Below are 15302 nucleotides of genomic sequence, written 5' to 3'. Positions count from 1 at the left end.
ATGTTTTTCCCTCTATATAGAAACTAGATTAGTTTATAAACTTAATATTGAAAGGAGTGACATTAAGATACATTGTATTCATAAACTGCTTTGTTTAGGCAACTCCTTTTTACATCTAAAAGATAATTTTTTTAAACAAGAAAGAAAAAAAGAAGTTGTAGATCAATAGGGATTTGGAGGGGCCAGGAAAGAGGCAGGCTCAGTTGGTAATCGGATTATATCTACTAGAAGGTTTTTAGTCTAGCAGGGAGGATGAATGAGTCTGTGTATAATTGAAGTACAAAATGTGCTTGTAGGAGAACTATGAAACCCACTGAAATTGTTTTAGGAAGTAGAGAAGAGAGGTTGAGACTGCTTGGAATACACTGTATACTTGAGTGGAAACATCAGAGTAATATATACTTTGTACAACTGATATATGATAATAGAATATTAAAAAAAAAAAACACATAGCCAGGCACCAGTGGCTCACACCTGTAATCCTAGCTACTCAGGAAGGTGAGATCTGAGGATCATGGTTCAAAGCCAGCCCAGGCAGGAAAGTCCGTGACACTCTTATCTTCAATAAACCACTAGAAAATCAGAAGTGGCGATGTGGCACTAGCCTTGAGCTGAAGAGTGCAGGGACAGCACCCAAACCCAGAGTTCAAGCCTCAGGACCAAAAAAAACCCCAGCTGGGTACAGGTAGCTCATGTATGTAATCCTAATCAGGAGGCTCAGATATGAGGATTGTGTTTTAAAGCCAGGTGGGACTGGAAACTCTATGAGATTATTTCTAATAAACTACTCATAAAGATTGGAAGTAGCACTATGGCTCAAGCGGTAAAGCAAAAGAAGCTTAGGGACAGCACCCAGGACTAGAGTTCAAGCCCCAGGATTGGCAAAAACAAAACAAAACAAAACAACAACAAAGAAACTCTAAACCACAAGCTAAATACTAAAATAATAAAGATATAATAGTAGTGATAAAATGGAATTCTAAACTAAATTGTAAAAATTTGGGATCCTAAAATAAACAGAATATATAAATTAGGAAAAAAGGAGGAACAAAAGACTAACATGGCAAATAGAAAAGAGCAAGAGGACTGACTTAAAACCAACTGCATCAATAATTACACTAAGTGTAAATGATTTAAAATTTTAATCAAAAGGCAGGGATTGTCAAATTAGATTTTAAAAAGATTTAACTATAGCCTATTTACAACTCTATTAAAATGTTTAATCCTGGAGTGGTGGCTTACCATGTCAGAGGGTCTGGGTTCAAACTCAGTGACATACACACACAGGTGATGTATATTTGTGATAACATATATTTCAACTGATAAACATACCCCGAGGTTTTGATAAAACAACACAAAATAACAATATATAGCAACCTAAAATTAAGATCCTTTGCAACTATTTAAGCTTCTAAAAGAAATTTCAGATGTTATCAACATAAAAACATGCAAAGGGTGTACTGTTTTTCAAAATTATTTTGTGATACAAGAGTGAAAGTATTTCAAGACCACTAGAGAAAAACACTGGTCTGTACTGTTTTCTCCATTAATTATATTTACACAAATATTACCTACCTTTTTAATGAAGGATTTAAAGTATATGTAGAAATTGATGCACTCTCCTTTTTAAATTAAATGCTGATTTTTTTGCAAGCAGCTACGGAATATTGTTCTTGGAATTATGAAAATATTTATTTGCTATGGCAAGTTGCTCTCCATAGATAACTGCTGTTGATTTTGATAGGGAAGTAAAGAGAGAAAATCTTATTTAAAACCAATTTCATTCCTCAAAATACTAAACAAAGAACTACCTTAGGATGCAGCAATAACACTCACAGACATTTATCACAAAGATGACAAATCAGGATAAATAAAGGCACTTACATGCCCATGTTCACTGATGCAGCACTATTCACCATAGCTTAGTTAGGGAAATGCCCAGATGCCCCAAAATGGATAAGTGCATCAGAAAATGAGGCATTTGTACATTCATGCACACAAATGCATATTTATATATACATGTATACACACAAATATATATGCATACATATATATGGTGGAATTTTACTCATCCCTCAGGATGAATTATGTCATATGCAGGGAAATGGACTTGGAAAATTATGTTAAATAAGTTAGACTCAGAGGCAAAGGGTGCATGTTTTCTCTCAGATATGGAAATTAGATTTAAATTATAAACCTATATATACAGGATCATATACAGATATATATATATATATATATATGCACACAGATAAATTGACTAAAGTACGGTATAAGCAGGGGAGGATTACAATGGTATAACTCCTATGAACAACTAACTTACAGTTTAACAAAATGAATACTGGGAAGCTGGAACATGTGTTGTTGGGGAGGGGGAAAGAGGGACAGATGAATGGAGAGAGGCAAATACAATCATAATATTTGCTGCACATATATATAAATGGAACCAGGTAACTTGAGGAGATAGGTGGAGCTGGGAGAGGTAAGAGAGAACCATGAACAATGGAAAGAGTGACACTGATTAAGATGAATTGTCATACATTGACATGTTGAATTGAAATCTCTTCATGTAATTACTGAAAGATAATTTAAAGGGGCCAGGGATATGGCTTAGTGGTAGAGTGCTTGCCTAGCATGTGTATGAAGCCATGGGTTCTATTCCTCAGTACCACATACACACACACACAAAAAAGCCTGAAGCGTTGCTGTGGCTCAAGTGGTAGAGTGCTTGAGCAGAGAGAGGCTCAGAGATAGAACTCAAGCCCTGAGGAATTCCTATAACTCTACCTAACTATATTACATGTCATTCACCTCCTTATAAATTAGTATTATAGATGAAAATGGAAACATGTCTGTTCTTCAGGGAATAAGTCCAATAGCACTCAGACTGAAAGAATTCCATCATTAAAAAAACATGAATGTATCATCCTACAGAAATATTATGAGCTGAAAAATAAGTTTTGCAAGAAGGCAAAAAAATATAAAAGGAAATATAACAGAAAAAATATAAGAGGAATGTAACAGAAAGGATTATTACCATTTGCCAAGATATGAAGAGAAAAAAGATCATAATATGCTCTAGAAATGACAAAGACCTTTATTAATTAAAGAGTGTATAGTTTTGAGAGTCAATAGGCAAATTTGAGGTGCCAATCCATCACCTAAACAGAGTTAGCACTGCATAAGGTGGGAACAGACATGGAAGCTAATCTGGTAACTTAAGTTTTATTGACTACACCCTACGTACCTGACAGTGTAATAAGTTAGGAAGTAAAGGAAAATAAACTATAAGGAATCTACCATTAAGAGAGGAAGAGACAGATAAATAAAGCAACCACAGTATTAGCCTACAGAATGATTTAAAAAAACTAAAGAATATATATGCACAAAGTGTTATAGGATAAAAAAGAGGAACAAAAAAGTGTTTTCTAAAGTTGGGCATGGTGGCACACACCTGTAAATCCAGATGCCTCAGAAGGCTGAGGCAGAAGGATCGCGAGTCAGAGGCTACCTGCACTACAAAGATCATGTCTCAAAAACAAAGAGTAGGAGTGAACCAGAGAATGGGACAAATATAAGAGTAAAAACACAAAGTAAACTAGAACCAATTTTAGACAAAAGCTAAAGGAAAAGAATAAATATGGCAAAGGAGTCTATAAAAACAGATTACCAAGAAAAATTAATAAGAAATCAAGCTATGAGAATCTCAGAGGGTTTAAGACATGAATAGATGACTTATCACTCCATTGAGTAGAGTAAAAGATGTCCTAGGGATGGCAGGAGGGAATACAGCAATATTGAAGCGAACGTAATACATACTTTAGGGATACTATATACTATTTACAGAGTATAAACAAAGCAACAAAATAAAAGAAAGGACACCTGGAAATACAGACATGGAAGATAGGGAAGAAGTGGTTGGTAAAGGGGATGCTTGAAAGGTGCCTGGATATCTATTGCATAATTACATAATCATATTTATAACTGTAGTTATAAAGTGTTAAAATAGAAATATATTAAAATATACAATTGTAATATGCTTAGTAACATGCTATCACAATTATACTTATGATATTGCCTATTATTTAAACAATTTTATGTTATACTTCTCATTTGAAACAAATTCTTTAAAGGTTGAATTGAAGTATCAGTGAAGGAGAATAAGAAAAAAAGTATGAAAACACAAAAAGAAACAAGTATGAGTTAAAACTAAAAAACTCAGCCGGGCGCTGGTGGCTCACGCCTGTAATCCTAGCTACTCAGGAGGCTGAGATGTGAGGATCGCGGTTCAAAGCCAGCCCGGGCAGGAGAGACCGTGAGACTCCTATCTCCAATAAACCACCAGAAAACCGGAAGTGGCGCTGTAGCTCAAGTGGTAGAGCGCTCGCCTTGAACTGAAGAGCTGAGGGACAGTGCCCAGGCCCAGAGTTCAAGCCCCACGACCGACAAAAAATAAAAATAAAAAAATAAAAAACTCAGTGGTGACCAAATGAAAGAGACACAGCAAGGAATTTACCTCTCCTATTTCCAATTTCAGAGTCGGAGTGGAGATGAAACACTTTACACCAAGGCAGAATATGTAGAAGATAACTATTTTGTGGGAGAAATAATTCAATTTTAGATAATCAACATCTGAATTTCCCAAATAACAATTATATGGAGCTATAAAGTATTTTTTTAATACAAAGGCCTAAAACTTAGGGGGGGAAAATGTCTACACTTACAGTAAAAATCTAGCCCCACAAGCAGGGCACTGTCTACTCATGGCTGTGATTCTAGCTACTCAGGAGGCTAAGATCTGAGGATTGCAGTTTAAAGCCAGACCAAGCACAAAAGTCTGTGAGACTATTATCTCCATTAAACTACAAAAAGGCTGGGGTTGGGGGGGAGTAGAGTTATGGTTCAAATGGTAGAGCACTAGCCTTGAGCAAAAACAGCTCAGGGCCAGCACTCAGGCCCTGAGTTCAAGCCCCAGGATCAGTACACACACACACACACACACAAAATCTGGCACCATGAATCAATATAGAAAGACTATGCCCTTGCAGGCTGGGAATGTAGCTTAGTGGTAGAGTGCTTGCCTAGCATGTATGAAGTCTGGGTTCCATTCCTCAGTACCACATACACAGAAAAAGTGGGAAGTGGCACTGTGGCTCAAGTGGTAGATTGCTACCCTTGAGCAAAAGCAGCTCAGGGGCAGTGCCAGGCCCTAAGTTCAAGCCCTGAGACTGGCAAAAGAAAGAAAGACTATGCCCTTGCAAAGGTCATCTGAGGACACTCAGATAAAAGTAACAGAGGGCCAAAGACAGAATAATGTCAATGAGCCTATAAAGGTAGGGTCCTGAGACGCAAAATTATTAGCAATAGTCATTTGAGGGGCTAGGAAGGTGGCTCAGTGGTAGAGTGTTTGTCTTGCATGCATGAGGTCCTGGGTTCAATTCCTCAGCACCACATAAGCAGAAAAAGCCAGAAGTGGAGCTGTGGCTTAAGAGGTAGAGCACTAGCCTTGAGCTGAAGAGCTGAGGGACAGTGCCCAGGCCCAGAATTCAGGCCCCTCGACCAGCAAAAAAAATTAATTAATTAATTAATTAAATAGTCATTTGACATGTAAGAAACCTGGAGTTCAAACACTTTCTTAAAATGACAGCTTTACAAATATTTACTAATGAAGATAAAAATGAGCTCTCCCCACCCAATAATGAGTTATAAAGGACAGAATTGCTTATTCATGAAAGCCAGTTCTTCTTGTATACTTCCTAGAAATTCAACTACCTTCATCTCTTAAAACACAGCCTAAATAAGATTTAAGATAATCTCATTAATACCCCAATATTGTATCACTCTACCATCTTGCACTCAGCAATCATCTGGCCTTGAGTAGGATCAGTAGGTCAATCTGTTCTAACACTAGAATTGATATGCACTTTGCAGAAAGTGGTGCAAGATGTTGCTGGCAGGTAGCTAAAAGAAACTGGTAATTCTTTTTAGTTATGCCTGCTCATGAACTCTAGAGGAGGAACACAATAGAAAAATTACATTTAAGCTAAAAAAATTCTTGAATTTCCTAATAATACAACTTCAAGAATACTTAAAAATAGAATTAGCTAGGGGCACTGGTGGCTCTCACCTGTAATCCTAACTACTCAGGAGGCTGAGGTCTAAGATGGTGGTTCAAAGCCAGCCTAGGCAGGAAAGGTCATGAAACTATGACCTCCAATTAGCCACCTAAAAACCATAAGTAGAGCTGTGGCTGAAAGTGGTAGAGTGGTAGCCTTGAGGAAAAAAAAACAAAAACAAAAAACTCATAGTCAGTGCCTAGGCCCTAAGTTCAACAAGCCCCACAATTGGGAAAAAAAAAAAAAAAGTAGAATTTGCCTGTATCTTTGTTGAAAATATTGCAGCATAAAAAATGCTACTTTAATTACATCTGACAATGAAATTATATTTAATGATTTTCAGTCTCATGGTACCTACAAAGAATAATAGACTATCAATAGGCACAAAACACACACTGACTACTGAAAACATTAAAATACAGAATAAGCTCTAAAGTCTGTTTCATCCTTTAAATAGGAATAAGGGTCTGATATTTCTTTCAATAAATGCCTGAAATAGAATACCACTTATACAATCATTGGTACTTAAGTATTCATAAAGTGAAATTCTGTAATTCTAAGTAAAAAATACTTTTGCATATTATATACTTTTAATAGAATCCTTCTTAAAATTTGGAGCACCATTGGCTCATGCCTGTAATTCTAGCTACTCAGGAGACTGAAAGCTAAGGATCATAGTTCAAAGTCAACCTAAGCAGGGAAGTCTTATCTCCAATTAAGGTAAGAGACTCTTATTTCCAATTAACCAGAAAACCACAAGTAGGGCTATGATTCAAAGTGGTAGAGCCCTGGCCTTGAGCAAGCGAAAAATCTCAAGGACAGCATCAGGGCCCTGAGTTCCAGACGCACAACTGACAAAAATAAAATAAAATAAAATAAATTTGGGACAAAAATGTTGTACCCACACTCCCACAAGCAGTGTTTATCTATTTACATTGAAAGAATGTAGAAATACAGTCTTGAAATACATATTTCTTCTATAGGAGCACTCAGATTATGGTTTTTTGGTGGTTACTTGGAGATAAGAGTCTCACAGACTTTCATACCAGAGCTGGCTTTGAACCACAATCCTCATACCTCACTCAGCCTCCTGAGTAGGTAGGATTACAGTCATAAACCACCAGCACCCGGCAAGAAAATGTTTTGAATAAATGGTTTAAATTATTTTTTTGGCCTAAACAGAATTCTAGTTTAATCTTCAGAACAAAGATTATACCCACTCAATACAATCATTATCTGTATGGCTACAGAAAGTATCTAACTATTATCAGTAGAGCAAAAAGAGCTTACAGAAGACAAGGCTAATTAAAAAAAAAAAACCTAGAGATTTAGCTTTGTATAATGACTTATACATTCATATACACGTTACTGAACACTTACTAAAGATAAAAAATCAGCATGCTAAGTTCAGTTGGAATAACAAACAAAATATTCAGCAGTGATACTGGCAAATTTAACACCACTGTACAATGCAAAATTTAAAGCAACATGAGAATTTATAAAGCAACACTTGTTTTAATATCAATTAGTTAATTTGAGAGCTTGAAGTGTGATCCAATGGTAGAAAGCACTTGCCCATGCATGCATAAAGCCCTAAGTTCAATCCTAGCACCACCAAAAAAAGTAAATAAATAAAAATCTTAAAAACTTCAACAAAAATATGAGTTCAGGAGACATTCAATCCAAAGCTGTTATTTGTGAGGGGGGAGAGGTGGTTGTTGTTTTGGAGATTCTGGGGATTAAACTTCAGGCTTGTGCTTCACTTGAGCCACCCCTTCACCCCATCCCACCATGCATCCAAGTTTTTTTTAAAGGCATCCTATATAATTGCAGCCTATATAATTAGTAAGCTATACTTTCTCTAAGAAGTTAATCAGGGCTGGGAATGTGGATTAGTGGTAGAGTGCTTGCCTAGCATGCATGAAGCTCTGGGTTTGATTCCTCAGTACCACATACACAAAAAAAGCCAGAAGTGGTGCTCTGGCTCAAGGGATAGAGTGCTAGCCTTGAGCAAAAGCAGCTCAGGGACAGTGCCCAGGCCCTGAGTTCAAGCCCCAGGACTGGCAAAAAAAAAAGTTAAGAGTGTTGAAATACTGTTATTTTTTTAAAAAGGAAAACTAATAGAGTAGTAGATTCTTGCTATTCAGCCCCTTCAGCTGGAGATGAACAAAGGAATAATTCAGTAGGAAATTACACTAAATGCTCATTAAGGTCATTAAGTCTACAGTTCTTGAAGTATGAAATATGAAACACAATATAACCACAATGTGTGCAAATAAACTGAGCAGACATTGTCTAAGACAAATGTTCTCCAATGCTTGTGGACATTTAAATAACCTATGTAATTTGTTAAATCATATAGATATTAATGTATATCTCAAACTTTTGGAATCAGAATTTATAAATGAACACTAAAGGCATTTGTAGTTGATTCTGATGTGCAGCAATGCATGAGAAGTATGTATAATCTTGGGTGTCAAGGAAACCTCAGTTCAAATGACAATTCTAATACTTACTTGGGCTGTTATCACCATCTAGCCCCCCTTACATAATTTCTAATCTATAAGGTGGAAAGCCATCCAGATCTCAGGTGATTGCTGTGATGATTAAAGATTAAAGTATATGTGCAATGGCTAATACAATGCCAGCACATTCATTTAATAAACATTTCTTTAGGTACTTACACAGTTTCCAGATATGAAGAACATCTCGTTAATTTAAGTATAATAAACATGGCAACCCTGCAATAGTATCTTGAAACAGGAAAATCTATCTTGGTCAGGAAAAATCTTCTCTGAAGTGAATTGTATGACAAACATTAACTGAATGAAAAGAAAAGGAGGAGCATTTTCAAAAGCCATTCAACTGAAGAACAGAAAGATAAACCAGGGAAGAAAAAAAATTCAGAAAGGATTCTAGAGTTGAAAGGGCAAACAGAAAACCACAAGGCATAGCCTTATAGGGCATGTTAAGGATTTCAGTCCAACTTAAAACCAACGAGAAGCCACTGAAGGATTTAAATATGGAGACGTGATTAGATCCATATTATGAAAAAGACACTGCATCTAGAGTGGAAAACTACTGAAAGAACCACAGGTAGACCACAATCAGGGGGCAAATAAAGCAGTCCAGATAAGTGATGATGGTTGGAACTAGACTAGTTAAAGATGAAGATTAAACTGTTGTAATTAATGTAGCAAATCAATAGAGACCTGAGAAACTATGTGACATGAGAAGTGTCAAATCTCAATTTCCATAGAAATCAATGGAAATACAACACGGTAGATCATGAATTTCAAGTAAATGAATTATTTCCAACTATAGAGTTTGTAAAGCAATGTTCCATTATATAGAACTACAGTTTTACTGTGTTTGACTGTTATGAATCTTAGAGACAAAAAAAAGTAAGTTTCTGCATTTGTGCAAAAGCAGACCTGAAAAGAATAAAGGCTCTACTTGTTTCATTCCTTTACACAATCCCTTCTTCTCAAGCAGCCTGGGGGGGGGGGAGGGGGCTTGCAAAGTCCAAAAAGAATCTTCAAGCACCTGACTTTCAACATCAAGTTTTATGACTGGCTAGTTTAGAACATTTTTACTTATTAAGTTTTTCACATCTGAGACACGTTATTTAGAAACCTTACTCAAGTATACAGTTCTTTAAAGTATCATCACACAAACAATTCCTGGATTTGATATACAAAAAAAAGAAAAAAAATCTAGTTGGCAACCTACAACTGGGTCCCTTATGGCACAGTACGTTTAAGTCACTTCAGTGTGGGGTCTCATCAAACCTGTTAGGTAGATTTGATAACATTGGTGTCCTTAATTCTGGTCACAGGTATATATGATCACAGTGTTTGCAAGCTTTATCGGTCTAAGCTTCATCCTTTTTCTGTCATTTAGAAAACCAAGGAGTACATTGATGGAGATTTCAGCCTTAACAAAACACCTGCCCCACCCACCTCACACACACACATACACACACACATACAATAACCTTCCCTTGGAGAACTATAGCTACAGTCGGAGAAGGACGCAGGGAGGGCAGGGCCCTGGTCCGTGACTTTAGTTACCAAAGCCAGACCTCAGAACGGACAGGAGCTGTCTCACCCAGTCCTGAGGCAGTGTCCAATTTCCCAAAAGAATATCAAGATCTCCACCGCAGAAACCTGAGCTCCCGGACGACGCGGGAGCTCTCCCTCGGCAGATGACCCAGGTCCGTGGTCGCCCCAAGGCCTCTCTGGGGAACTCGGGCCTCTTGGCTCTCTCGAGCTAGCCGTTCCTCCGGCCCAGCGTCTCACGGACGCCCAGCGTCCCGCCCAGTCCGCAGCCCGGTCACCAGGCAACAGTCGCCAGCCCCGGTGGTTCTGGCAGGCCTACCCTGCGCGCGGGTCATTCCCCATTCTCCCGTCACCGGCCACAGGAGCCAAACGACCACGACCGCGCCGGCGCCGGCGCCGCGGGAGGTGGCGGGAGCCCGCGGTCCGTCACTCACCTCCCGGTGCTCGTCCCTGGAGGGGCGGTGCTGGGGCTCCTCCCCCGCCCCCTAGATGCCACCGGACTGCGCTTGCTCGGGCCTCCCCACACCTGGCCGCCACCGTCCGCTCACTCCATGGCCTCGGCCGCCCGCGTAGCCGCCCAGGCTGGGACGGGAGGAGGAACAGGGCAAGGAAGGGAAGGGACTAGGGAGGAAGAATACCGAAGGGGAAAGAGCCAAAGACCTGCCGGCCCTCGCATGACGTCACTTCCTGCTGTATCGGAAGGGCGGGGCCTAGACTTCCCTCCGCCTCCGAGAGGCGGCGGGGCGGGGCTACGGAGCCAGGGGAGGAGCCAAAACTTGAGCTTACAGCGGTCCCTTTCCGCGGTTTCCTTTTTGCGGCCAGAACGAGCTTCCGAGCCCTGAGAAGAGGGGGTCGCGTTTTATGAGCTCTAGAGATGACTTTTGCAAGAAAAGGAAGACATAGCCCTATAGGTCCTAGCCGGATGTGTAATAAAGGTAGAGCAACAGGTGACTGGCGGGTGATTGGACTTCGTTCTTCCGGGCTCTAAAAACCCCGCCCTCTTCTCAGGCCACTGGATCTTTCTGGAGCCAGGCCTGAAGAGCCCACGCTGGGCCTTTTCCGAGGGTGCTTCCATAAAGTTCCCCAGAAGGGGCCAGGAAAGCTGTGCTCCTCAAGTGTTAATATGCATACTTATCACCTAGAGAGCTTAGTCTAATGCAGACTACCGTCGAATATTCTGCATTTCTACTCAGTCCCAGACTTGGCTGTTTACTGTGCTACATTTCGAGACACAAGAAGTGATTAGCTCTTACTTCTTTAATGAAAGTTAGGTAAGTTGTCCTGCGCTGACCGGCTCAGTCCCCCACTCCCCCCACAATCCCATCAGGTAACCCCTCTCCTCAGTCTTGGCACACTTCCGGCTAGCCTCTGCCTGCATGCACACTGCCCTCTGCTCTGCCCGCAATACTTGGGGACTGACAGACGGACATTAACAAAAAGAATTTGACAGTAATGGATTTTTATTTCTGTCATTTTGTCATAAACATCTTGCATCTTATTATGTTGAGATCGGGCATACCGTTTCCAGTTCTCTAAAGTAAGGAAATAGCATAAATTCTTAGTTTTTCCTCTCCCAAATAACTAGAAACAACATTCCCAACGCTTCAACTTATTCCTGTATCTCGCATAATTTCTTTTTATTAAAATATTACCGAGTTGGGGGGAGTCGCTGCTTGGACTGGTATTAGATAATCGTAATGGCTGTAAATTTTTATGAATGCAAAAGAAAAAAATCCCACAGGATTGTGCACTTTGAAAGAATGGATTTGAACTGGTGTAGAGCTAAGTATTTCTTAGCATCCTGCAGCTCTTAGGTTCTATCCCTATCATAGAAAAAAGGAAAATGAATTGTGTCGTAAGTACAATTTAATTTTTTTTTCAGTTTAAAAATAGGGTTATCTAAATTTTTCTTATCCCTTGAAATGTTAAAAATCTAGGATTTCTTCACGGATAGATTAAAAACAGAAAAAAATGAAAGGTATGTTTTGAAAAATTAGGTCCTGAGCAGGGCGCTGGTGGCTCAGGCCTGTAATCCTAGCTACTCAGGAGGCTGAGATCTGAGGATCGCAGTTCAAAGCCAGCCTGGGCAGGAGAGACCGTGAGACTCCTATCTCCAATAAACCACCAGAAAACCGGAAGAGGCGCTGTAGCTCAAGTGGTAGAGAGCTCGCCTTGAGCTGAAGAGCTGAGGGACAGCGCCCAGGCCAGGGTTCAAGCCCCATGACTGACAAAAAAAAAATGAAAAATTAGGTCCTGAAAATTACCTGTATTTGGGGTTCACCAAGAATCACTGTCTAAAAATTAGGTGTTCCTAGACTTTATGGACTCGCCCAGCTCAAAAATTATCCTCCTACAAAGCTAGGCACTGCTGGCTCACACCTATAATCCTAGCTACTCAGGAGGCTGAGATCTGAAGATCACAGTTCAAAGCCAAACCGGACAGGAAAGCCCATGAGACTCTTATCTCCAATTAACCACCTGAAAAACAGAAGTGGCAACTGTGGCTTAATTGGTAGAGTGCTCCCCTTGAGCTGAAGAGCTCAGGGACAGCGCCCAGGCCCAGAGTTCAAGCCTCACAACCAACAAAAAATAAAAATAATTAATTAATTAAAAAAATTAGAATTACCCTCCTACAAAAGAATCTTAACTTGTGGAACCGGACATGTTTCCCTTATCTGTTTCTTTTTACTTTTAACAGTTACACTAAAATTGTGGGGGTGAGGGGAAGAAAAAGAAAAGAAAAATTGCTTTAAATATGCCATGAAAAAATATAAGGTAGTCTAGTCAGGTGGGTGGCACACAACTATAATCTCAACATTCAGGAAGCTGAGGCAGTGAGGTGGGAGCATCATGAATTTGAGGCCAGCCTGAGCTACAGACCTAGGTCCTTCCTAGATAGTGAGGTCTGACTCAAAATTTAAAATATAAATTGCCAGAAGTTATATATTTTGTGTAATATACTGGATTTGTTCTTTTATTGCCAGGATACTACCGTCCTTTTCAAGCTACTCAGCTATTGGATAGTATTACTCACTTCTATCAGATCCAAGTGAAAAGTCATCATTTACAAGTGTATAAAGATGTTTTCACCAGTTTTGATGTTGTTGATGTAATATTAGTTCATCTTATGCAAAATATATGCCTTAGTAGCAGAGACATTGCTCATCCTAAAGGACTTTGTCTTTGAAATTATTGAAAAATGAGAAAGTCTTGGAATTTGTAGAATCTAATAGTAGTCTCTTCTGGTTTGTAGACTATAAATCATCTTATGTTTTTGCAAAAGAAAAAAGGTAAGTCAACCTGGGTGCTGTTGGCTCATACCTGTAACCCTAGCTACTCAGGAGGCTGAAACCTGAAAATCACAGTTCAAAGCCAGGCCAGTCAGCAAAGTCCATGAGACTCTTCAATTAATCACCAGAAAACTGGGAATGGTTCAGTGGCTCAAAATCGTAGAGCACTAAGCTTGAGTAGTAGAACACTACACTTGGGATAGCACCCAAGCCCTAAGTTCAAGCCCCATGGCCGACAAAAAAAAAAAGGGGGTATTCAGAATTGGTTAATTGATGAAATAAAAGCAAAGAGACTTTTGAGGTTAATGTAGCTAGACCCTGGCCAAACTTCTCCAATTAACTAAGCTTGAATGTTATATTTTCAAGAGTTTTTAAGGAGTCAGTCATGTAAAAATGGAGCTATTTCTGCATTTGTTTAAAGGCTGTGTCAAAGGATATTATTAAAGTTTTCAGAATTTATAACAAAAAAAAAACCCTTATGACTGAGGAATTGATAGCTTCCTACTTTTGTAAAATGACTTAGCCAATGTGATTAAAAGCAAAGGTTCTCTAGCAGATTAGAGCATAAACTTTCTATTCCATCATAATGACTCTGTTAGGTTACACTTGAATTCATATATTGTTTTCTATTTAGCTAATTTGTCCTCTTTTGGTGCAGTTTTATTAAATTACTTGTATCTTTTGTTGAAAGTTGCCTAAAATTCTTTTTTTTTTGAGAACTGAAAGGCTCATAATTTGCAAGAAAAATACTTTTAGCTCAGAGTTTTGGAGACTTCAATCCATATTCCTTGAGACTACTCACCTCATGACAGACAGGAAACAGAGTCAGGAATTGCAGGACTAGATATAATCTTCAAAGACACATTCCCAGTGACCTCTTCCACTAGTGAGGGCCCCTTCCTAAAGTTTCTACCACCTCCCAAATTAGTGTCACCATATGGAGACCAAGTGTTCAACATGTGAGCCTGTGGGGGACATTTCCTATTTACTATAACACTATCAACATCCTGCACCCCAGTGGTAATAAAATTAAAACCTCAATTAACAAAACCATTATCTCCTAATGCCTATAGTTCACATTACGGTTGTGCATTCTAATGTTCAAACCAACATAGAATGATGTGCCCATCATCCTAGTATCATACAAAATAGTGTCTGTGCTCTAAAAACCCTCCATGTCCACCTTCTCATTCTTCTTCTTACCCCTGGCAACCACTAATATTTTACTGCTTCCACAGACTGACTTAAGTGTCCTCAATCTGCTGACCCTGCTCCTCCTCCCAGTAAGAATTTACTCCTACATAGCAATTACATCAGAGAAGACCAGTAAGGTAACATATGACCAATAACCTTTAGTTTATTTTTCATAATGGCCATAACCAGAGTAACTAGAAGTGCTATTGTCTGTCCTAACAGAGAAAACATACAGATTCACTAAAAGTACTTATTATTTGTAATCCAAGACCATCTTTTTATGTGTGTTCTTTGTCCATTGTATAAACTGCTCTAAAAAACATCTCTGTGCTTTCCCTTACTCAGACAAGGCCCACCTCCTTTACTGTTTTTCCTCTTCATTACTGTTTCCTTCATCTACTTGTTTCTCTCCTGATAATGCAACTAGTAATTGAAAGATGAACCTAATAGAACCATTGGGAGGAATACAGACACATATTGTTAATGGCTTTACCCTTTATTGCATTGGGTTAAATTATAAAAGACATGACAAGCACAATTTGTCTATAATTTGTCCAAACTATACTCGAGGATAGTTTATCAAGAGTTAAGAGAGGCCAGATGAAGGAACAGAAGACCCAAAGAAGAGGGATAGATCAGAA

General features: G+C 39.0%; 1 protein-coding gene across 8 annotated transcripts in view; it reads right to left on the bottom strand.

The window, feature by feature from the left end:
* Scyl2 (SCY1-like 2 (S. cerevisiae)) overlaps positions 1–10834 on the bottom strand; it is a 45600-nt gene extending 34766 nt beyond the window's left edge. For 2 of the 8 annotated variants that reach the window (XM_013022275.1, XM_013022220.1), the window contains exons 1-3: positions 10497–10565; positions 8801–8938; positions 1576–1728 (exon numbers count right to left, since the gene is read on the bottom strand). The gene's annotated coding sequence lies outside the window, so the exon portion shown is untranslated. Of the gene's footprint in view, positions 1–1575; positions 1729–8800; positions 8939–10226; positions 10334–10496; positions 10566–10611 lie in introns of those variants that run through there. The other 6 variants (XM_013022227.1, XM_013022235.1, XM_013022262.1 and 3 more) reach the window with 6 other exon arrangements.
* Between the last annotated feature and the right edge of the window lie 4468 nt (positions 10835–15302).

The sequence above is a fragment of the Dipodomys ordii genome, unplaced genomic scaffold (assembly GCF_000151885.1).
Source record: "Dipodomys ordii isolate 6190 unplaced genomic scaffold, Dord_2.0 Scaffold3, whole genome shotgun sequence".
NCBI lineage: Eukaryota > Metazoa > Chordata > Mammalia > Rodentia > Heteromyidae > Dipodomys > Dipodomys ordii.
The sequence above is the reverse complement of the archived record's forward strand: the minus strand, read 5'-3'. Positions and strand labels throughout refer to the sequence as shown.